The sequence below is a fragment of the Elephas maximus genome, chromosome 2, assembly GCF_024166365.1.
Source record: "Elephas maximus indicus isolate mEleMax1 chromosome 2, mEleMax1 primary haplotype, whole genome shotgun sequence".
NCBI classification, from domain to species: Eukaryota; Metazoa; Chordata; class Mammalia; order Proboscidea; family Elephantidae; genus Elephas; species Elephas maximus.
Genome location: NC_064820.1, coordinates 165,691,817 through 165,716,186, shown reverse-complemented (window position 1 = coordinate 165,716,186; position 24,370 = coordinate 165,691,817). Strand labels below are relative to the sequence as shown.

The 24,370-nt window shown below is 51.8% G+C and overlaps 1 protein-coding gene across 9 annotated transcripts in view; it reads right to left on the bottom strand.

Annotated features, from left to right (window-relative positions):
- Positions 1–24,370, bottom strand: part of NDST1 (N-deacetylase and N-sulfotransferase 1) — a 173,150-nt gene that overhangs the window by 122,238 nt on the left and 26,542 nt on the right. For 2 of the 9 annotated variants that reach the window (XM_049874088.1, XM_049874089.1), the window contains exon 1: positions 17,233–17,639. The exons of 2 other annotated variants lie outside the window; for them this stretch is intronic. The gene's annotated coding sequence lies outside the window, so the exon portion shown is untranslated. Of the gene's footprint in view, positions 1–4,533; positions 4,973–11,156; positions 11,360–13,918; positions 14,353–16,835; positions 16,941–17,232; positions 17,642–24,370 lie in introns of those variants that run through there. 5 more of the 9 variants (XM_049874082.1, XM_049874080.1, XM_049874083.1 and 2 more) reach the window with 5 other exon arrangements.

The window sequence follows — 24,370 nt, the reverse complement described above, 5'->3', positions numbered from 1 at the left end:
TAATATTAAAGGCCAGCTCCTGCACAGCAGGGAGCAGGCAGGCAGTGGTGGGGAAGCCCACGTGGGCGCCCAAGCATTTCGCAGATTAACCAGCCTCCAGCCAAGCCAGTTGTCCATTGCTGTGGTTACAACGTCTTCATCGTCATTAGCACACCACAGCCACCACTTGACCATTTTTAAAGCACTGCACAGAGGCAAAGCTTTCTCACAGACATTTCCTTGTGTTACGTGACAACTTTATAAGAGCAGAGCAGGGATTTCCTCCCTCTTTCTTAAATGAGGAAAGTAGGGCTCCCAGAGGACGACTGACTCCCCAAAAGAGCACAGTGAGTCAGTGTTTGAAAGTAAACTCGAAACCCAAGCTTTCCGCCTCCCTGTTCAAGGTTGTGTCTTCTCCTGCACGCCCTAAGCTTTTCAGTCCAAACAGCATTTATGGGCCTTTTCAGCGACAATGATCGTTTTTGAAAACTTACTACATACCAGCTATTGCACTCCAGCACTTCATGTATCGTCTCATTTAATCATCACAACAGCCCTGTAAATTAAGCACTGCTAACTGGTGGTTCAAAGTCCCTGGGTGGTGCAGACAGTTAACGCACTCAGCTGCTAACAGAAAGGCTGCAAGTTCAAGTCCACCCAGAGGCATCTTGAAAGAAAGGCCTGGCGATCTACTTCCAAAAAATCAGTCATTGAAAAGCCTATGGAGCACATTTCTACTCTGACATACATGCAGTCACCATAGGTTGGAGTCAACTCATAGCAAGTTTTTTTTTTAATTAGTGGCTCAGTGGTAGAATTTTTGCCTTCCACGTAGGAGACCTGGATTCAATTCAGCCAATGCACCGCACGCACAGTCAACACTCATCTGTCAGTGGAGGTTTGCATGTTGCTAGGATGCTCAACAGGTTTCAATGAAGCTTCTAGACTAAGACAGACTAGAAAGAAAAGTCCGACGATCTACTTCCAAAAATCAGCCAGTGGAAACCCTATGGTCACAATGGTCTGATCCACAACAGAACACAGGCACAGCATTTCGTTCCATTATGCACGGAGTCACCGTGACTCAGGGGCTGACTCAACGGCAGCTAACAACAACTGTTTTCATTTTAAGAACAGAGACACTGAGGCTCAGAAATGTTGAGTATCTTGCCCAAGGTCACTGTACTAGGAAGCAACAGAGCTGGAGTGCAAATGGAGGTCAGTCTGGCTCTGGAGCCTGAGCCCAGCATCCCTGTGCTACGCTGTTCTGTCTGGGAGAATCAGCCACAAGTATTCTTGCTGGAGGGGGACAGAGGACCAGATGAACTCAAATAGTGCGTACATGGTAGGCTATGGTAATCCTGTGATAACAGGAGGACAAACAAAGCTCTTGAGGAGCGGAGCCCACAAGAGGGAGGTTGTTCCAATTGCCTGGGCAAAAGGCCAGGAGCCTGAGCAAGGGACATGGGAACAGAGGGAGGTGACAGATGTGAGGGAGGCAGCCCTGTGAGACCTTGGTCAAGTGCCCTGCTCTCTCTGGACTTCAGTTTACCCAGCTGTTGAAAAAAAAAAAAATCCCCAGATCTCCAGCGTCCCCTCCATCCCTGAAGACCCTTGGACTCTGGAAAAACAGGTCATGCCTGGCGACTGCTGGGCTGCGAGCCCTGGAGAACTCTGAAATGTCCTTGGGCGTCCTGGTATGGCTCAACTGCTAGAAAACAGGCTTGCAGGAGCACAGGCTTGGCTGACATGCCAGGGCACCAGTGAAGTGTGGGTCCTGAGGGGGCCACATTCCACCCATTGTCAATCTCTCCACGACTCCACTGGAGGGGGCACCACCCAGCATGCACCCAGACCAAGAACCGAGGTCACATCTAACTGCCCAGTGGAATGCCACTCCAGGGCCTTCCCTGCCCCACCAGCCCAGTCCAGAGCCCTACATGCAACTCAAGTCCCCTCAATACCAGCCCCCCTCAAAGTCCCTCAGGTGCATTTCCCTGAGGCTGACCACTGGGATATAAAGATAAAGGGCACTGCAGGAGCTCAGAGATTTGGAGAGAGGGCTCAGCCCAGACCCCTACACACACAGACCACACTCATAACATGCTCTTGCTCAATAACTTCCCATGGCTCCCACTTCACTGGGCAAAATCTAAACCCCTTGACCTGACTGACTACATAGGTCCCTTTATTAACAGACTCTCTTAACTGGGGGTGGCATACGCCAGGGCCTTTACTAAGTGCTTTATGTATGCTGGAAACCCTGGTGGTGTGGTGGTGAAATGCTACTGCTGCTAACCAAAAGGTCGGCAGTTCAAATCTGCTAGGCGCTCCTTGGAAACTCTATGGGGCGGTTCTGCTCTGTCCTGTAGGGTCACTATGAGTCGGAATCGACTCAACAGCACTGGGTTTGCTTTGGTTTTGGGTTTTTATGTACATTATATTATTTAACCTGTGAAACAGGTATATATATAATTTGCCCATTTTCATAAGATGAGAAAAGTGAGGGTCAGAGAGGGTATGTCACTAACCCAGGGTCTCACAGCCAAGCAGCAAAGCAAGGATTTGCACCACCTGCCTGACTGCAAGCCTAGGCTCTTAACTGCTGTTACACAAGTGTTCCCTGCCAGTTCAACACTTCTCAGTAAAGGAGGGCAGACCTCCTGCTGGCACAGAGCCAGGGCAAGGCCTGAGGCTTCTGGCCTCCCCTTCCAGGGCTCTCCCCCCATCCCCCGCCCCAGGAAGAACTCTGCCAGGCAGAAAGGCTGGGACCACCCCAGTGACAGCAAGTCCTCAGAATCTGCCTTCTTTCTCCGGCCAGAAGGAAGAGGAAAGCAGGGGGAGGTTTGAAAAGAGGCGAGAGCATGAAGGGGCCAGGAAGCATTTGTTTTTACAGAACAGACTCTCAGGGTTGGGAAGGGTCCTCCAGGTACCCCCCGACATGCCCCTACAGAAATCACCCCTACAGCAACGGGAGTATGCAGGGCCCAGGGCCAATCTCCACCACGTAGTCCTACCAATGAATGCCCCCTTAGCACATCTCACCCAAAATCTCCATTTCTCTCCCCAAACCTGCTTGTCTTCCAGTTTTCCCTCTCAGTAAATAGCAACACAACCCTTCAGTTCCTCAGGCCAGAAACCTTGCCGCTGACACACTCTTCCCCTTATAGCGCACACCTAATCCATCAGCAAACCCCGGCAGCTCATCCTACGAAGTTAAGTCCAGGGTCCGACCACTGGCTGCCGCCCCTGCCATCACCCCCACTAGCTGTCCTCCCTCACCTGCGTGGCTGCAGCCACCCCTGCCATCACCCCCATTAGACCGTCCTCCCTCACCTTGCGTGGCTGCAGCGGCTCCCAGCTCGCCCTTCTGCTCCCACCCTTGCCACCCTCCAGTCTCTTCTCCAGACGGTAGCCCAAGGGATCCTTCCAGAATGTAGGTCAAAACAAGTCACAGCTCAGCTCAAAACCCTCCAGCAGCTTCCCATTCACCTAGACTAAACAGCAAAGTGTTCCCGATGGCCCAGGAGGTCCTATGAGGTCTGTGCTACCCATCCCACCCCTCTCGCCCCATCTCCTACCGTACGCACTCTTACTCTTCCTGCCCCAGCCACACCGGTCTCTTTGCTCTTCCTCAAACACGCCATGTACCCGCCTGCCTCAGAGCCTTTGCACTGCTGGTCCCTCTGCCTGAAATGCTCTTCCCCAGATACTCCGTGGCTCCCTCCCTTCCAGAGGCTGCTGCCTCCTTACCAGCGAGACCTCCATGACTACCCGTTATAGAATATTAACTCCCTCAAGGTGCACTCTCTCCTTTAACTCAGTTTTATCCTTCTTCCTGGCATTTCTCACCACCTGACAAATGGATGTGTCTGCTGGTTTGTTGATTACATCTCAGTGCCAGCCCCAAGTCCAAAGCAGGTCTGTTTTGTTCACTGCTGTGTCCCACCTAGTGCCTAGAAAAGTGCCTGAAACAAACCAAACACGTTGCCGTCAAGTCAATTTCAACTCATAGAACAGGGTAGAACTGCCCCATAGGGTTTTCAAGGAGTGGTTGGTGGATTTGAACTGCTGACCTTTTGATTTAGCAGCTGAGCTCTTAGCCACTGCCCCACGAGGGCTCCACCTGAAACCATGCTGGTGCTTAATAAAAAAGGGTTGAACAAGGGACTATTACCTCCCTCAGCCTGAGGACATGTTTTCGTTTCTGCAGTAGCTAGGAGGACAGGGTTGCCTGGGGGCTGATACTACACTGGGGTCAGCTAAAACCCCTCAGGTATACTGTCCTGGGACAATTGTTGACTGCTTGGACCAATGGACATTTGTCCCTGTCTGATGCCTTTTGGTCACTGAGCGGGGAGAACTTCTGAGTCTGAGAGCTGGGCCTGCACACAGTGGCTCCAGGTGCCAGAAGGGACATGGCTTGGTGGCTGTAGCCCTCCCTCACTGCCCCCCCTCACTGCCCCACAGTGCTGCCAGGGTCTGGTGTCTGACAAAGGCTGCCCGTGCTCCCGGAGAGAGGAGGCAGAGGAGGAGGCCCGGTGACACACTTACCCTTTTCCTGTTGTTAGCAGGAAGACTGTCAGAAGGAAGCTTTGTTCTAAGAATCAAGCGCATGAAGCCCAGTGCCAGGTGGAAATGGGCACGGGGCAGTGGGCCCATCTGAGACAGCTTAAGGAAAAACAAAAAAGTGGGATGAGGATGTTGGAGGGGTAATTTGCACACCAGACCAGTTTCATGCCTCCAGGGTGGCAACGACTGATGGTGGCTTCCCTTTTCCAGGCCCTTGCCTCCAGGTCATCACAGACAATCAAACCATTGTCCCACCTAGGAGTCAGAAGACCTGAGATTCAGACCAGGCTGTCCATTCACTCACCCTGTGACATTGGGAGAGGCCCTTCCCCTCTATGTGCCTCAGTTTACCCAACTATAAAGCGCTTGTTCAGGTCTACACTTAGAGCCTCAGCTACTCAGTCTGTGGCACTTGGCTTCTGACTGATGGGCCACTCAGGCCAGTTCCCAACGTCCGTAGGCTCAGCTCCCACCCCACCCCGACCCTGCCGTGGGGACAGACATCCAGAGCAGTGCGTCTAACCACTCTGACCCTGATGCCTGGCCTGCCTCCTCTCATGGCATCGCATCCTGTTACCTAAAGGATGTGAAACCCCTCTGGGCCTGGCCAGGGAGGGGCCAGGACTGGGAGCCCTCACCCCACTCAGACACTGGCCACTTGGCCCCATCCCCTCTCTGCCAACCTCTCCAAGAATGGCAGCCAAGGCATGTACAGCCACGACAACCCAGCGGAGCCCCGCATGATGGTGCAGAGGGAGAAAGAGAAGTCCAGAGAGGAAACGGGGCATGTTGATGTCACTCAGCACAACTGCCACCCAGGTATCTCCCCCACCAATCCCAGACAGGGTTCCTTATTGATCTGCAGACACCCCCACCACCCCAGCTCCCTCTTGCGCCCCGCCAACCGAGACACTGGGTTCTGGACCTGATGCCCTCTGAAGGCTGCTGGTCCCAGCTCCCCTCCCCATCCAGCTCCTCCAAGCCCCTTGGGAGAGGAAAACCTGGGGAAGTTGCAGGTGAAATGTTCCTTCCTTTGTGATATCTCAGGGTGAAGGAAGCACTTTCAGCGAAGGTTTATCTGCAGCTTAAGCTTCCTGGGTCAGTGGCTAAGCAGCTGCTGCTTATCTGGGAGGAGGGTTTGAGGCCCACAGGGCAGGCTGATCCAGAAGCCTCTATTAAATGGAACCTTCACAGCTGGCAGGGTGGCACCACTGTCATGCCTTTATTCACAACGAGTGCATTTATTATGCTCCTGCTGTGTACATGGCTCTGTGCCTGAACACACTGATGTGAGAGACACAGAGATGAATGAAACCACCCCCCTCCCCAGGCACACACATACACACTCTGTCCTCAAAGAGCCCGCAGAGGAGACAGATACCAACACCACACCATAATGCAGAGGAGAAAGGACTCCATCCCATAGGGGCAGGGTTGCAAACTCAGGGTCTATGGAGGCTAAGAAGATCTGTTAGCGCTGGAGGTGACTGGGTGGGGATGGGGCAAAGTGGAGAGCACGGGACCCATCTGAAGGGGGCAGCAGTGGCCATTGGGGAATGTAGGCTCAGGGGTTTCCAATCTTCCAATATTTGAAGCAAGAAGTAGGATTTTTATGTAAAATCTCCTACTGGCAACTAGCTCCATATTTGGCAGGGGCCAAGTAAATTCTGCCTGTGGGCCAGACGTGGCCCGTCAGTTTGTGGCCCCTGTTCTCTTAAAAGGGATAGAGAATACACTGTGGAGTTCAGTGGAGGCTGACTTCCCTGCAGATCAGTTATCTGGGAAGGCTTCCTGGGAGAGGTGGCACTGGCGCTGGTCTGCAAGGATGGAGAGGACGCTTCTGGGTAGGGAGTCATACCCACTGGAACTGTAAGTCAGCAGCCCCTAGCCTTAAGACCTAAAAGGCAGGACCAAGGGCCCTGGCCATCTAGAAAGCCCATCTTCCCCTCAAAGAAGACCCCGTCTCCATCCCGAAGCAGGCACAAAGGTATCAGCTCTGTTCTGTCCCCAGGCGGCAGGAGGCGGGGCGCCCACCCAGCCAACCTCCGAACTAAATCAGATAACAGAAAAGCCAGGGTCCAATTTCACCCCTGTAGCTTGGGGAACTGGTCAGCTAATGTAATTGCTCCGTTGGAGGAAGGGAGAAAAAGGGACAGCAGAGGGACAAAACAAGGTTGAGAATCATGTCCTGCCTGGTCAAGCCCGGCTGGTTACATAACCCAGCCTTCAGGACAAAGCCACACATAGTGGTACCAGGGAGGGCCTGGCCTGGGTAGTCCTGGAATGCAGAAAGGGCCTCCCTCCCTCCCTCCCCTGTCCAGCCCTGCCCTCAGCCTTGCCCTACAGCTCCCGGAAAGCCCACCACAGACTGCAGAGCTGGAGATGGAGACTAAGACCCCAAGATAAGGCACTTACCAGGATCACACAGCAAATTGAGAACAGAGTCGGAACTAATAATAATAATGAAAACTTTTACTAAGTGATTACTTTGTACCAGACACTGGGATAAATCCTTCATACGTATTATTTCACTTTAAAGCCTAGCTATGACACCATACGATAAATACTCTTATTATTCCCATTTTACAGGAGAGGAAACTGAAGCACAGAGAGACAAAGTAACTTATCCAAGATCATCCAGCTATTAAGTGGAGGAGTTGGCTTAGACCACACTCTGAATGAACTGTAACGCCAGTGGGCTACTTTCTGCTTGAACCACATCTCCCCGTCAACAACCCTCTCTCAAGCCTGTACGCGTGCAAGCAGCCCCGACATCCTACCAGTATTTCAGGGGGTCACCATGAAAACTACGGACTCTCTCTTCAGAAAAATCATACCTATAAACGCCTACAAAACGTTACACGTGATTTCAGGGGTACAGACCCCGGAGCCGGTGGAAATAGGATGGGTCAAGATCATGGGATACACAAGAGACAGGAGGTGGCAGGAGGAGGAGACTCCCCCAGGCTCCCTGTGCGCCCCCATATCTGCAAAATCAGACCCCAAGCTGGCAGCAGCCTTAGTCCATGTGCGTGGGCATGAATCAGGGCTCAGGCCTAGTCATCCAATCAGGGCTGGGAGAACAAGATGAATCACAACACACACTGGCCAGAGCCTCTCTGCACCCACTGTGGGTGACTCACAGCTCCCAGCTGCTGGGAGATGGTGTGCAGCTGGGTCCCAGCATCACCAGGCACACCGTCTCAACCTTCTGCCCACCAAGGAACTCATCAGACCAGGCAGCTCAGAGGTACTGCCAAGGGGGGATCCCTTTATAGCCCCTGCCCAGCTTCTACCCCAGCCAGTGACCCAGGGCTGGGGGGAGGGTGGTAAGTCAGGAAGAACAGCCCCTGACGAGGCACTGAAGACGCAGGTTCTGATCCCAAGTGCTCTGCTACTTCATGGTGCAACCTCTAGAAGGCCCCTTCCCACCTCTCCGCCTCAGTTTCCCGAACAGTAAAATGGGGAGAATGGACCCGAACAATTTCTTCCCAGCTCTAAAGCCCTGAGTCTATTTAAAAACAAAAAACCCTGACAACGCTATGAGTCGGAATAGACTCAATGGCACTGGGTTTGGTTTTTTTTTTTGGTTTTAACAAACCTCAGGAACAAAACTGAGATCCTACCCTCAAGTGGTAATATAAACATCCTTCGGAAAAACAAAAGTCAAACTTAAAGACTCTACTTTTTTTTTTTTTTAAAGGATATCGAGAAGCCCTTTTTATAGTGCAGCTTCCCCCATCCCACCTCCATTGTTCCAAATATCCTCTCAGGACTGAGAAAATACATTTGGTTTCCGTCTGGGGTTTGGGCTTCTTAGTGTTCTTCCTCTTGGAGGCTGCCCCACCCTCCCTGGCAGCTCTCTCCCCAGGGTACACCCACCTCTGTCCCCAGCATTGCTCCGGGCCACCCTGAGGGCTACAGCTACCCAGCCTGCGAAGATGGTTGTGAGGCGAGGGGAGAGTATAGTTTCGGGAAACAAATCCTTCCCTGCAGAGGGGTAGAGGCAGCTCTGGGTTCTGGTCCCAACCATGACACGGATACCCTGTGTGGCCTTGGGTGAGTCCCTGCGCCTCTCCAGGTCTCAGCTCCCCACTTGTGAAATGCAGGGGTTCCTACCCTGTGTCAGTGAAGGCTTTGGGCTCCTGAGGCGGGAATGAACATGCAGGGAGGATGGTGGACTCTGATTTTGATTCCCATCCCCTCCTGCTAGAACCAGAGGAGACCCACTTTTCTCTCTCTAGTTTTGTCTCTCGTCCTAGCTGTGGAACCTTGAACTCATCACTGGGTTTGAGCCTCAGCTGGCCCACCGATAAAACTTGAAGAATGACAGTATTTGCAGTGGTGGCCCCAAAACAATCTCCATCAGCCTTCCTCCGAAGCCTGATCCACTCATTTGAAGGAATGTATTTTTCGTATCTTCAGAAAATCAATCTAAGTTATGCCTGCTGCACAAACATTCCAAGACAATCTCCTACTGAACCCCTTCCAATGAGAGTATGTCCCAAGCACCTCCTAGATAAAATTCCTAGATCTGTGGAGCCCTGGTCGGCAGTTCAAATCCACCAGCCATTCCTTAGAAACCCTATGGGCAGTTCTACTCTGTCCTATAGAGTCACTATGAGTTGGAATCGACTAGATGGCAATGGGTTTGTACCACCTTCTAGCCGTATGACCTCAGTATTCCCATCTATAAAATGGGGACAACAGTGCCTACCTTATAGGTTGTTCTGGGGCTTAACCCAGATGAGATTACATGGAAAGTACCTAGAAGGCGCATGCAAGCTGTCAATCAATGTTAGCAGCAATTATGATTATCATCATTACTAAAATTATTAAAACCACTGGACTGGTCAACCTCAGCCCTCTTGGACCACATCTGGCCTTGCTGTAATCACCTCTACACACCAGCAGCAGCCCACACCCTTCTCTGAAACACGACCCACCCTCTCTACCTGACCCCTGCCCACAGCCTGCCATCAAAAGCACCCAGAGATTCCCCATCCTCACCACCCTCAAAGCCCCCACCCTTCCAGTCCCCCCTGCCATTTGTGTCTTCCTCAAGTTGCCCCAGTACTGTCTCCTGAAAGCAGGCTGGGGTTTGCTGTGTCCCATCATTGTGTCACAAGGCGGTTTCTGGGGGACAGGGAGCTGGTACAAGATAGTGGCTCCTTGAAGGCAGGGTAAAGAGAGACTGGGCTTTGCTCTAGATCCCAACATTTGCTGAGCGTCTCACTATGAAAACAGAAGAGCCCAAGGAGAGAGGCATCAATGTTTTGGGTTTTTTTTATGACCTTCCCCAGTGGTTTTAAACTTTTGTGAGCAGCAGAGTCCCCTGGAAGACTTGTCGAAACACACATTATGGACCCCACCCTCGGCGTTTCTGATTCAGTAGGTATGGGTTTGGGCTAGATAATTCGCATTTCTAACAAGTTCCCAGGTGATGTTAAAGCTGCTGGTCCGGAGGCCAGCTTTGAGAACCACCAATTTAACCCTGCAGGTGGATCAGCCGGCATTTCCCTAAATAGGTGATGCTAAGACTCCTGTAAAACCATAAGCAGGAGTTACCCAGGGATAAAGAGGCAGAGGGCGCATCACCGGTAAAGGCCCTGAGGTGATGACATGCACTTCTCCTCACCTGGCCTCTGCCTGGGCAGGCAGCTATTGGCAAGGCTGGTGGCGTAAATCAGAGATGGCTGCCACTGAGTGATGACTACAGCAAGCCTCCACCTACCGCCCCTTGAGACCTGCCCAGGCAGGCCAATTCTCGGCCAGCAGGGGCTGAGGAGAATCCAAGCCCCTTCCTCAAAGAGCCAAAGACCTCAAGCTAGGACTTGGCCAGAACCCCCACCAAAACATCTCGCTATCTTGCTGTGGGCTCCTGGATTCTGCTCCACAGCTCAGAAATGGGGAGCTCGCTTCTCCCAGATACATGCCTTCCATCTTGGTAGCTCTGCTTTTTAAAGTTTCCTCCTTACTCTGGGTTGAAATCAGCCTTCTCTGACACATGCACTCATCGGACCTGCCTCCTGATGCCTCACAAAGCAAGTCTGTGTCCTCCAGCCAGAGCAGCCCCTCGGAAGTCAGCAGCCCCTGACCGTGATCCCCTGAGCCTACACTGCCCTAAACTGAGCCATCCACCTTTCTGAGCCTTGTTTACCACATCTGCTAATAGGGGATAATCTTTGGGAACCATATATCTGAAAAGGGTTTATAATCCAGAATATATAAAGAACTTTGATTCAACAACAAAAAAGGCAAACAACCCAATTAAAACATAGGCAAAGGACTTGAATAGGCATTTCACTAAAGAAGATATACAAATGGCCGATAGGCACATGAAAAGATGCTCAAAATCATTCGTTGTCGTTGCTGTCAGATGCCGTCGAGTCAGCTCCAACTTACAGCAACTCTGTACAACAGAACAAAACAGTGCCCAGTTCTGCACCATCCTCACAATCGTTGCTTTGTTTGAGCCCATTGTTGCCGCCACTGTGTCAATTTGTCTCATTGAGGATCTTTCTCTTTTTCTCTGACCCTCTACTTTACCAGGCATGCTGTCCTTCTCCAGGGACTGGTCCCTCCTGATAACATGTCCAAAGTACCTGAGACAAAGTCTTGCTGTCCTCACTTCCAAGGCACCTGCTGGCTCTACTTCTTCCAAGACAGATTTGTTCGTTCTTCAGGCAGTCTGTGGTGTATCCAATATTCTTCGCCAACGCCATACTCAAGGGCATCAATAAAACCACAATGAGATACCACTTCACCCCCACTACGATGGCTATTATCAGAAGATGGAAAGTAACACCTGTTGGCAAGGAAGTCGAAAAATGAGAACCGCATCCACTGCTACTGGAAATGTAAAATGGCGCAACCACTGTGGAAAAGTTTGGCTGTTCCGCCAAATTTAAACATAGAATTAGCATTAGAATTAGCAATTCCACTCCTAGGTATGTAACCAAAAGACTTGAAAGCAGGGACTCAAACAGATACTTGTACGCCAACATTCACTGGGGCACTATTCACAATAGTCAAAAGGTGGAAACAATCCCCATTTGTCCATCAACAGAGGAAGAAATAAATAAAATGTGGTCTATCTACACAATGGAGTACTACTCAGCCATAAAGAGAAGTGAAGGTCTGGTAACTGCTGCCATGGAGATGAACCTTGAAAACATTATGCTGTGTGAAGTAAGTCAGACACAAAAAGACCAATATTGCATGATTCTACTTACATGAACTATCTAGAACAGGCAAACATATGGAGACCAAAGTTTGTAAGTGGTTATCGGGTGGGAGGGAGGGGGAAGTGGAGAATTATTGCTTAAGGGGTACTGAGTTTCTGTTAAGGGAATTAGGAATGACTGCATGGAAGAGGTGACACTGGGGCTGGGCACTGGAGGAGGAGGGTTTTTGGGGTGGTGAGCGAGTGCACCATCCTCATCATAAGCAGAGCTGTGGAGGCAGGAAAGGACAGGGACACTCACAGAGAGTGGAGAAGAGGCAGTCCTGCTTGAGCACTGAGAGGGGCTGGGGGATGGGGCTCTGTGGTCACAGAGTGGGCCACCTCCAATACCTTGCCCTCAAATCATGAGTGCTAAATAAATGCACATTTGAGAAGCACATTTTTACATCAGATTAATCCAAACTGTTTCAAGGAATAAGACAAGTGGGAATCGAAGGACCAGGAGGCAACTTAGCATGAAGTCCCCTAGAGAGAAGAGCTTCAGCACCCTCTGCCACTCCTTTGGTGACATCTGCCCCCAAAATATCCATCCGTTCCACCAAGCTCCACACCTCTAGAACCAAAGCGGATGGACAGAACTTTGTTAGGGCCCCACGCACAGGAGAAAGCACCTTTGCTAGTGGGTCCCAGGGACCAAGAGACCCTCCTTTAGCCTCTACTGCCTCCCCTATCCCAGTCTACTCCTTACTCACAAACTCACACACCCACCAGCTTCCCCCCAGCCCACCCACTACTGACTCACATTTGAGGGAAAAGGCTGAGCCCATTTCACAGAGTGGGAAATGGAAGCAGAAGGTTCGACTCCTCCATAAAACCACAGTCCCCAGCAGCCTAGGCTATGGCCACCGGCCCCAACATCCCCAAGGGGCACCTCTAAGGCCAGCTGGGCCAAGTGTATACCAGAGGTCAAAGAGGCTCCTAGGCAGAGCACTGAGGGCCAGGCATATGGGGAACTTACCAACATGTGCAGGAAGAGGCAACTCAGAAAGGCTGTGTGAAAAGCAGGGTGGGGAAGTGGGCCAGCACCACCCCGAATGCTGAGATTCTCAGATGAAAGGGGAACTGAGAGAAGTCACCTAGGCCTGACCCACTAAGGCATGCCTTCTGACCATTTGCCAACTCGCCAGACTCTTCGGATACCTTCAGCGATGGGGACCTCACCTCCTCTCCATGCAGCCTATTTCCCTGTGAGCTTCCCTGTAGCTGCTACCTTTGAGGCTGTCTCCGCCCTTGGGAGCCCCACAGGACAAGACTATGTCTCTCTACATAGCAAGAGCCCTTCAGGACTTGGAAAGCAGTAGGGCTGTCCCTTAAGGCTCCTTCCCCAAACCTTAGGCTATCTTTGATGACCCTGACCCCAAGGCAGCTGCAAAGTCCTGCAGCCTCCTCCTCCCTCTTCATTCCACTGCCTGAGTCAGAGCCTGGTCAGCTCTCTACTGACCAGGATAAGCACCATCTCTGAGCTGGCCTCAATACTGTCAGTCTTGCCACCATCTTTGCCCAAATGATGCCTGAGAGAAACAGCACAATGGAGCAGAACTAGCTCAGGCTTGGGGGCAGGCAGACTTGGGTTCAAATTCCAGCTCTGTAAATAAGTGAGTCAATCTCCACGCCCCCATCTGGAAACGGGGTGGGGGTTACCACCACCACCCCCACCAGCTCCTTTGCAGGGGTATTGTACAGTTTCAATGGGGTGTCTGTACAGAGCCTGGCACAGCGCCTGGCACAAGGCACAGTAACAGGCATCGACTCAACGAGCTGCTTACAACCCTCTGTCCTCTCCACCAACTACAGAATAAAATCTGAGCTCCTGAGCAGGATACTGCAGGGTCCCCACAGCCCAATCTTGACTCCCGCCACCCCCCTCTGCACAGCCTGCATCCTCCCAAACACTTCCTCCCCCAGGAAGCCACGCTGACATTGACAACCAGAAGTGCTTTTTCCCTCCACTGACTTCCCCAAGCCCACCTCCTGCCTCACAGCCATCACTTGGGCCCTCGTCTTCTCTCCCCCCTCAGACCAGCAACCTCTCCAGGTCAGAAATCAATAGCACCTCACCCCACTTTGTTTCCCCTGCCACCCCAAACCACAGACATCTATCGTACATATTTAACAAATTACCCTAATGTTCCATTTCAAGTCAAGAATGTCCAAGTCCTCCAAACAGTCCAGATATTTCAAGCCATACTCAAAACCAAATTCCAAGCCAGCAGAAGTCAGCCAGTCACCAGGGACTTAAAAGCCTAGCTCTGATCCTAAGTGTGGAAGAAGGGTCAGGCAGGTCCAAAGCCCAGGGCAGAGAGAGCTTCAGGCTGCTGAGACCAGAGCCCACTTCCAAGTGTCTCAGAGACAGTTTTGCAGTTGGCCCCTAGGCCAGCCCCCAGCCCATGCTTTAACACTCTTAACCACATCCTCAATTTCACTTGTGAAAGAGTTCCTTGCATAGCCCCATGTGATGGAAGGCTCACTGTCCATCTTCTCTTGCCTGTGGCTCCCACCCTTCATCTGTTGATTCTTCCACAGACATCTCCTCCTGCCCTAACTGATGGACAGACAGTCCCATGCCTCAGGCCCCCCTTCAGTCTTCCCGTCCCTCCACTTAATCCCCTACTTTTCTGTTGTTGTCGTTGTCAGGTGCCATCAAGTTGATTTTGACTCAATGACCCCACGTGACAGAGTAGAACTGCCCCATAGGGTTTTGTAGGTTATAATCTTTACGGGAACAGATTACCAGGTCTTTTTCCCATGGAGCCACTCGGTGGAACTGCTGACCTTTTGGTTAGCAGCTGAGTGCTTAACCATTGCACCACCGGGGCTCCTTCCTGCTTTTCTGAGTCGCCTCAAAGGCCAGCTAAGTAGTAGAATTTCTACTCTTACTATTGCAAGCGGGCAGTGAACTCTCAGTCCAGAAGGGCCCTCTATTCCTAGGGCCCTGGAAGAGCCGACAGACCCTGTAAATCACGGAGGCAGTGCTGAAACAGCCCTTGAGCAGTTAGGACTGGAGTGCACACTTTCCTCCCCCAAGAATTTTGTTCATTATCTACCCCACCCACCACTCTCTCCCTAGGTCATGGTTTTAAGATGTTGTTTATTAAACAGCAATTTGTTTTCCATATTTGAAGTAATTACTCCAGGCCCCCAATTAGAGCCTGATCACCCCCACCAAAGACTGGGGCAGCCCAGGTGCAAAGGGCAGTGGCAGCCTGGGCGATCCTGTACAGTCACTTGCAGGATACTGCTTGAGGGCCAACAATGTACCTGATGCTGTGCTAGGCTCACGAATTCCATATTCGTGTGCATTTTCCATTAGGATTCTGCAGTCTTGACATTGCTCAAAGTCCACCTCCGTTACTGTCTTCAAGGGCCTCTGGGGCTAGGTCACCCAGGGCTGGGACCACTGACCAGACCAGTCCCTTAGTTTAGCAATGAGGACCTTGCCAATGGTCAATTCAGAAAACAGCAGTCTTGGAATGGAAGGCCCTTGGCCTTGGGTCTCTCATCTCTACCCAATAGCTCCACTTCTCAGCCCCACCTCTGCCCCCTGCTGATCTGAAAGTGACCTGGTCAGAATGCAGACGGAAGGCTCTGCTGTCTCATGGATGCTAGGGAGAGAGAGGCCTGTTGACAAAGCTACCAGCTGCCCCCAGTTGGAGCGAGGGAGATGGGCCCTGTGCAGCCGCACTGGGAGGGTATTCCTGCCACGGACCCAGCCAGCACCAGAACGTGGACCATCACAGAGCTCCAGGTCCATCTGCCTGCCCCTCCTTCCCCAGCCGCCCACAGTGACAAGAGCTAGGGCACAAAACCTCACCAGGAATGAGTACCAGGCAGAAGGGAGCATCACCTGGGGGGTAAGGGCAATGGAATGGGGGTGGAGACACATGTTCTCATAATTTCAACTGAAAATGAAACCGTGAGCTCAATCACAGCAAGACCTGGTAGAGAGGGCCCTGTGGCTGAGACACAGGCTGGGGGAAAAAAAAAAAAAGGCTAGGGAAGGGAGGGTCAAATCTCAGTTCTACCACTTCCAACCTGTGTGACCTTGGACTTTACCATTCTATACCTCATCTTCCCTCTCTGTAAAATGTGGTTAATAATAGTGCGGAAAGATTAAATGAAATAATGTATTAAAGCAATTAGCCCAGTGCCTGGCCACAGTAAACACACAATAAATACTTGTTGAATGTAAACATGCTATCATTTATTGAGATACAAATAGGCTCTCAATGCATCCTTACTCTGGCAGATACTATATTTTTCCCAGGTGAGGAAACTGAGGCTCAGAGAGGACAAGGAACCAGCCCAAGGTCACACAGCTGGGAAGTGACAAACACCCAGATCTGTCTGTATCTCTGACCAGGACACACTTTGCCAGGTCATTTTGGAAGCCCTCCTTTTAGGGGCACTGGGGCGTGAGGGGGTGTGGGGCTCTGTATCCCCCGTGTCTGGCACGCCGGGGTACTGGGATCTGAGAAAGAGCTGGACGACCACTAGCCCTCCCCCCATCCTCCGCTCCTAGAGCCCACGCGTCCCAGAGAAACCCATCCTCATCTCCATCCTAGGGCATTAAAGAGCAGCGATCAACAGGGGACTCGCTGCTACGGAGAACCTGAAGAGGAGGGAAGTTAGAGACCAGGCCGCTAAGAGCCTGAAGAAAACCGGTCCGGCTGCCTTACCCTTGCCGAAGCTGGGACCCGGCCTCTAACCCCCTCCCTCGCCAGACAAAAGTTTCCCCTGTTCCGGAGCAGAAGAGGGGGAGGGGGCATTCCTCTTGAGTGACATTATCCGTGACCTACAGCTGCCGCGCTGCCCTCGCCCGAAACCCGGCCTGCCCCCGGCCCCCGCGCGGCCCCCCACCCTTTTGTCCTCTCACCCCCGCGCGCGGATCCCAGTAGACGCCACCCGCCCGCCCGGCGCCCGCCCGCACCAAACTTGCGCCGGCGGCCGCTCGGGCCCCGCGCGGCCTGCACGCCCGGCTCGCGCTCCGCCGGCTCAGCAGCAGGGGATTGGCCGGCCCCGGCCCTCCTGGCCTTCTTACCTGCCGCGGCTGGGGCGCCGGCCGGACACCTGGGTCACCCAGGCCGTGCGCGCGCCGCCCAGGCTCTGGCCGGGGCTGGGGTTAACCCCTTCCCGGCCGCCTCCCGCCGCTCCCACCCCCGCTCCACGCCGCAGCCGCCGCCCGCTCCGCCTCCCGTTCCTCTTCTCCCCTACCCGCCCTCCGGGTGCCCAGCCCCCAGTCCCTACCCCCGGCACTGCGCTGAGCAGCTGGCAGCCTCGCCCCTTATCCCGCGGTGGGGAGAGGAGGTCTTCCCCGAAGACTGGAAGTTGGGGCGCGCTATCTCGCTTCCCCCGGGCCCTCGCAGCACAAAGGGGCGTACCCGCGCGCCGAGGGCCCCCAGCCTGTCTCCTAGTACCCCTTCGGCCCCAGCACCTACCTCCCCGAATCGCGGCCGCTGGGAGTCGGGTTCGATCCCGTGATGGCGCGTGGGTGCCGGCCGGAGACCGGTTCCGGAGGCCCGGACTGCCGGCAGGCGTGCGGCGAGCGCCCCGGGGCGGGGGCCGGGGCGGGACCGGGCGCTGCTATCGGGGCTGGATTTCTCGGCTTCCACCCGGATTCTCCCGGCCGATTCGGTGCTGCTCGGCGACCACGTGACGCGGCTGCCTTTGACCCCTGTCTCCGAGCGGGTAGGGGGCGGGGGCCGGAGGGGGCGTCAAATGATGGACCCACGAGGGCCGGGGGCGGCTGCCGGAGTCCCGGAGGCAGTGACCCCGGGGAAACAAAGCCCCGGGGAAACCAACAAGTTATTCGGGGTCAGAGAGGGAGCAGGGCTGGGGGTCGGGAGAGGCGGCAGAGGGAACAGGAAAACAAAGACTCGTGCCTGCCATGTCTCTGAGGGGCCTGGGAGCACCCAGGCTGGACCCAAGGGGGCCTCCAGGCTCTGCCACCACCAGGCTTGTGACAACCCTCTAGGCCCTCCTCAGAGGGCTCCCGGCCAACCAGGTCTCTGCCTGGAGTGACCCTTCCTGGGCAGGCCTTCTCCCCTCCCCCCATCTTTGCCCTGACTCAGGCATCCCTCTTTATTGCCTTTATCGTAATTATCTGGTTCACTGTTTACTAGAATGTCCTCTTCCCCCAACAAGTTGTTCCCAGCTGAACCCCCAGCACCTGACACAACAGGCAGATGAAGAGGGGGATGACCTTGTGCACACAGATGTCTTCTTCCACTGAGCCTCAGTTTCCTACCTCCTGGTGTTATTTCAACCACCTCAAGGACCCCACCAGTTAGATGAGGTTACAAAGGTTGTCACCATTAAACAGATAGGGACAACGAGGTCCAGAGAATCCAAGCGATTTCTGGGAGTCACATACATAACTGGGAGCCCAAGATGGCGGTCGGATCTGACTGCTGCGAGAGGGGTGTTTTTTGTTGTTTTCTTTTCTTTCTTTCTTTTTTTTTTTTTTTTTTTTTTACCATCCATGGGGCTTGGATTGGGCATGACTCTCTTAAGAAGCCTGTTAATGATACACATCTGTAGACCTCCCCACTGCAGATCCTGATTCTGTGGGTCTAGAGGAAAACCAGGGCAAATCTGGAAAACAGTGGATTGATGGATTCCTAAGGTCCCCAAAATGCTCAAGATTATCTAACTGTAGGAGCAAAGCTCAAAAAATATAGGAGCAGCCAGAACAAAGCAAAGGGAGACAGAGAGGCTGAGCTCGGCATGTGAGGATCTAATAGACTCACCCCATTTCTATCAAAGGATGACCTCCCTGTACTGGGGAGAAGGGGCATTCCATTGGCCCACTCATGTCTCTAAGGGGGAAAGATGTTGAGGCCTGGACCGGGAGAGATGCTGAGCAAGTTGGGGATAAATCCCCGGCTCCTAATTCCCAAATATGCCCACGTGGGACCTCTGGATGCAGTATAGTCAGACAGGACTGAGCCTAACAGAGGTGGCCAGGAGCCCAAATGTCAGGCCATTTTTCAAAGACAGGTTGTGACTTCCTAGCCCACACTCCAGCCACCCTACCCGTTTGGTTAGAGAAATCAGCAAGTTCTCCTTGGGAATATGTGTTCCTATGGTCAATGATCTAAAGTCCTTGCAGATGGCCTGGGCCTTGGGCATGTTAAACAAGCCCCTAGAATCTTACTCATGCTAGTATCTGCTTTAGAAGATCGTTCCATTCACATGAGGCCCTATAAGCATCCTCAGTGCCAGGCTCTGTGCTCCTGGTAAGGGGATGCAGGGCTGAAAGAGGCATGGATATGTACCCTCAGGAAGTGCCCAGGCTTGTGTGGCGGAGACCTGCATTGCATGTCCCTTCCTGTGTCTAGATGCTGGCTGTGTTCAGGGCCTACTGGAGGCACACACTGGTCCTTCTGCTTCCATTTTCCTGACTGTGAGGAAGAAGGGAACAATCTGAGGGGGCTTTTGGGAAAAGTAGCCCAAAGAATGGGTGGGTTCAGGGTGAGGAGTGGGATATTTTCAGCAGAAGGAACAGCCTGTTCAAAGACCAAATGGAAAGGGTTTAGGAATAGCTGAGTGTGGCAGTTGGGAGCGGGTTAGGGGAGACAAGAAGGAAAGAGTGATCTAGAAAACTGGAGAGGCTTGTTCAGATTAGGGGTGACCTTGGGTGAGTGCCTCCATAGACTGAACATTATCCTGAAGGCCCAGAGGGATGAGAAGGCTGTCAGCAGGTGACAGAGGTGTGGAGAGGAAGGGAGGGACCAGAGGCAAAGAGGCCCATCATGTCACAGAACCGTCCTCCTGCCAGAGCTGGGCTAGAGCCGGCATCTCACCAATGGACCTAAGGATCCAGAGCAGACTCACCCTCAGCATTGAGGGCACAGCCATGAGGTGGGGTGACTGCCCATCTCTTCCTACTCTTCTCGAGTTTTCAAAGTTGCTGTTCTGTTCACTGAGTTGGACCCAAAGCCTTCCAGCTCACAGTCACCCAAAAACCTATAAGGAGGAAAGACTCAAGCCTCACCCAAGGATTTGGCCTCAGTGGGTCCAGGTGAAGCTGGGCACCTGCATTTCTAACCACACCTCAGGAGGTTCAGAGGAAGACTGCCCTTGAGATGCCAACTCCTCCATCCTGCCAAGACACACTCACCTCTCCCAGAGCTTTGGGACCTTCTTTATGCTGACTGCTCCTACTACATAGACTCCCTCCTCAGCTCAAGTGGCCTCCCTACTGCCCAGCTGACACTTTTCTGGCTGTGCCAATGTCACCTCCAAGTCAAAAGCTGAAATCATCATCTTCCCCCTAAACCTGCTTATCCCCTTCTCCTGAGAGCCCAATCCGCACTTCTGATCCAGAAACCTTGGACCTCCCCCTTATCCTCACATTCCATCCATGAGCGAGTCCCATTGGTTCTGCCTCAGTTTTTTATTTTTTGTAGCCCAACCACATTTCTTCACCATCATCACTGCCACCCTAGTCTTAGCCACAATCGGCTGTCTTGGTCCATGTTAACAGACTCTTAACTGCTCTCTTCCCCTCCAGCTTTGTACCCTCTAATGCAATCTCATCATGCCTATTTTCTACTTAAAACCATCAATGGCTCCCATTGTTCTCAGGATAAAATTCCCTGCCTTGTTGTCCAGCCTCATCTCTTCCTTGTTCTAAATGGTATACCCCAGTCCTCCCCTTTATCTAATTCCTTGTTAAATGTATAGAGCTAGACAGCCTGGGTTTGATTTCTGTCTTGGTCACTTACAAGCTGTGTGACCTTGGGCCAGTTATTCAACCTTTCCCTGCTCAGTTTCCTCATCTCTAAAGTAAGGATAATAGTATCTACTGCATCCGGCTGTTGTGAGGACTAAATGAGTTGTAATATGTAAAGTACTTGGTGTGGTACCTGTCACATAATAAGCACTATCTAAATGTTAGCTAAATGATTAATTCTGATCCTTTAGGTCTCAGGTTAAACTTCATTTCCTCCTGAGACTTTCCCTAGGCCCCTAATCAAGAACAGGCCTTCTGGTATACACTTCACATCCCTCTCTCTACATCCCCTGAACAGCTCCATTACCCATGTAGTTACTTGTCAGTGTCTGTCCCTCTAGAACATAAGCTCTTTGTGGGGCAGGGCCATGTTTGTCTCAGACACCGCTGAGCCCTAGTGCTACCTCCCCACCCCCACAGGGCCAGGCAGATGGTAGATAACCACACATATTTGCTAACTAAACAGATGAAATGAAAGTTAATAGATTTGTGACAAAACAGAGAACATTACCTACCTACAAAATGCCTACCAAGGGTACTTCCATTCATTCATTCAACATTTAGTAGTTAAACCAAAACCAAACCCATGACCATCAAGTCAATTCCGACTCAGAGCAACCCTATAGTACCTCTCCTATATTCTTCCTCATACCATCTGGGTTGGGGTAGAGGTGAATACAGAGATGAGCAAAAAGATCTGGCCCCTGTGCTGAAGGAACTGATAGTCTACTGTGAGCCACAGACATGTAAATTCATGGGAAGATACAATGCAATGTGACCATGTTGTTATAATGGCCTGTAACAATTTTATTTCCCAGGAGGCAAGGGTGGGCCTTTAGAACAATGAAAGTGAAAAGTAAAGAAAAGAGTAAAGTGAAAAAGATGGTTTGCTACTTTAGCTAGCATCACCAGTTCCCAACAGTGTTGTCTAGAGCAGGAAGAGTAGGTGGGCTCTACAGAAGCCCGATGCAGTCCTGTCTCAAGGGCATTCAAGCCACTGCCTCTTTCTCTTTCTGGAGACCTCCTATTGAGCCTTCAAGGCCCCACTTAAGCAGACCCTCCTCTTGGAAGCCTTCCTACTTCTACCAGGGCTCTGTACGGGCCCCAGTCATGCCTCTAGTGATTTTCTTGGAATATAGTGGGATTTGTCAGGGACAATTCAAATTGCATGTCATTTGCATCTTTTAAAAAAAGTAATCCGATGAATGTGTAACTACATGTGATTTCATGTTTGGACTTCAGTGGAGGCAGAAAATAGGCTCTGCCAGTCCACATGACCTGATTTGTGGTTTGGAGAACACAGGTCACCATAATGACAGCACTGACCACACAGTTGGTGTAACAGTGCTCTCTCTCACTCTCTTTCTCTCCCTCTCTCTCTCATACACACACCACTGTGAGCTCTTCAAGGGCAGAGACTCTTTTCTTTCTGGCAGGAAATCTGTAAAATAGGCAGGTTATCCATGCTTCAAATGGACAACAGATATGAATGGTTCCGGAAACCAGACTGTTTACAAAGTGTTACTTACTCTGGTGCTTGCCACCTACTTTCTGTTTGTTACTTCAACAACCCAGATAGCATGAAGTTCAGAGAGACCAAGCAACTTTCCCAAGGTCACACAGACAGTAGTGGCAGAAGAGGTTTCAAATCCAGGTCCACTCAACTAAAAGCCTGAGCTCTTGTCACTACTTACTCACCTCCTGGACCCCAAGTGCCATGAGCCCCAAAATACCACCTAGGTTCTGTGTCTTTTTCTGTGGCAGCACACACCCACTTTCATCAAGGATGCTGCTGTTTAGAGAGTGCTTCCAAATGGTTCCCAAAGCAGTCCCATTTCAGGGGCCAGGTTTCACGTTTCAGGCAGAGCCTAAGGATGCTTGTCACACCTTCCCTGGCCCATCCCTTGCTCCCAGGGGTAGCCAGGGGAAGAGTGGGCTTCCGATTCACCTAGCATAGTCCCTTTCACCTGTAGCACTTTTTCAGCTTTTATAAAGCACCGTACAACAATTCTGAGGGCCGCACAGCAGCGAAGTGGTAGATACAGCAGAGACTTTTCATGCCCATTTTACAGACGAGAAAATGGAGGTCTGGCCAATCTACTAGAGATACCCTTAGCTTGCAAAAGAACTGAACTATGCAAAACACAGACACAGATCTTCAGATCACCAGCCCACGCTCTTTCAAATCCCTGGAGGGTTCAGCTTGACCTAAAGAACAGGAATGAAAGAGGAAAGATGAAAATCCTCACACAGAGAAGAGAAAGGCTTCTAGAAAAAAAAAAAGTAAATTTGCTTTATAACTTATAACTGTAACTCACTGATTACAACCTGACAATCGGAAAAACACTCCCCCAAGTGTGCTCTCTAAAGGATTGTTATCAGTGCTAGGCTCTAAGCCCCCTGAGGGCAGGACAGGGGTAGGGCGGAGTTCAGAACAAACAGAGGTCAGAGTGGAAAGCTCAGACACTCTCAAGAGGGGCTCTGCCCTGGCCTTGCCCTCACCCCCAGGCCATTTGTCACTCACTCTTCCACTACTGACATCTTCATTTCCTGATTCTCTTTACTAAAGAAAGAACAAGAAAAAAAAAAAAAAGAAAAAAAAGCAGCTGTCAATTCTGTCTCACAGTGACCCCACGTGTGTCAGAGCAGAACTACGCTCATAGGGCATTCAATGGCTGATTTTTCTAAAGTAGATCGCCAGGCCTTTCCTCCAAGGCACCTCTGGGTAGACTCAAACCTCCAACCTTTTGGTTAGCACCTGAGTGCTTAATCATTTGCACCACCCACAGACTTCGCTTCACTACCTGGAGTCAAACACTTTTAACATCACTCAAATCAAAAGGATAAACAGAAAAGAAGTTTCTCTACACCTGTTCCCATCAATTTAGTTCATCCTTACCACTCCAGTGGGGCAGGGGGTAGGCATTACAACTTTCATTTTCCATTTAAACAACGGCTGAACAGTTGAGTAGCTTTCCCAAGGCCCCTTGTCTCCACACAAGTCCAGAGGTGTCTCCATGAGGTGAGGACAGGAAGGGATCATTGAGGTCACAGATCAGGAGGATGATGTCCAGTTCTCTGGCCCCACCTCTCCATATGCACACACCCAGGCCACTCTGTTCATCTTCATTACCTTCTTGGCCCCGTTAGCATCTGAGTCTGTGATTCTTGAATGAGTCCAATGCGCTTCATTACAGAAATTGAGACACTGAAGCCCAGGGAGGGGAGGGACAGGGCCTGCTCAGATATCGTAACTGGTGGTAGAACTAGGACTAGATCTGAGGCCCCTGACTGTCAGGAGCTGGGAAGGAGGTGGCACCAACAAGGCAAGGCCTCCCAGGTCCAGACACAATTCCTGGGCCCTTGGGGACGTTCCAGCATGGTGATATGGGCAGTGTTGACCCTGTTGGGAAGTTGGCTATGGGACTGGCCAGATGCTTGTCTGGGGGCGATCTGCTCTGACAGGCATAGAAATTCTTACCATTCCAAGGCCCCGACTTCACATGGACCTGCCTGGGCTGGGTCTGTCTTGAGATGGAGCTTGGGTCTGGAGGAGGGAAGACTCAGGAAATAGCAGGGATATCCTACATACACATACACACACAGCACATAGTTGAACTCATTCGCACGCATACGCTGCACACACCACACCACTCCCCTAACTTCCCTCCTCCCCAGCCCACCCTCCATCCAGTGCCTAAGGGCTTTAGAGTTTGACTGTCTTGAGTTTGAATCCAGAGACAACCCTTACTTATGGTTACTTAACTATTTGGCTTCATTTGTTTATTTGTAGAAGGTGATAACTGTAGTTACCTCACAGGGTAGCTGACAGAATTAAA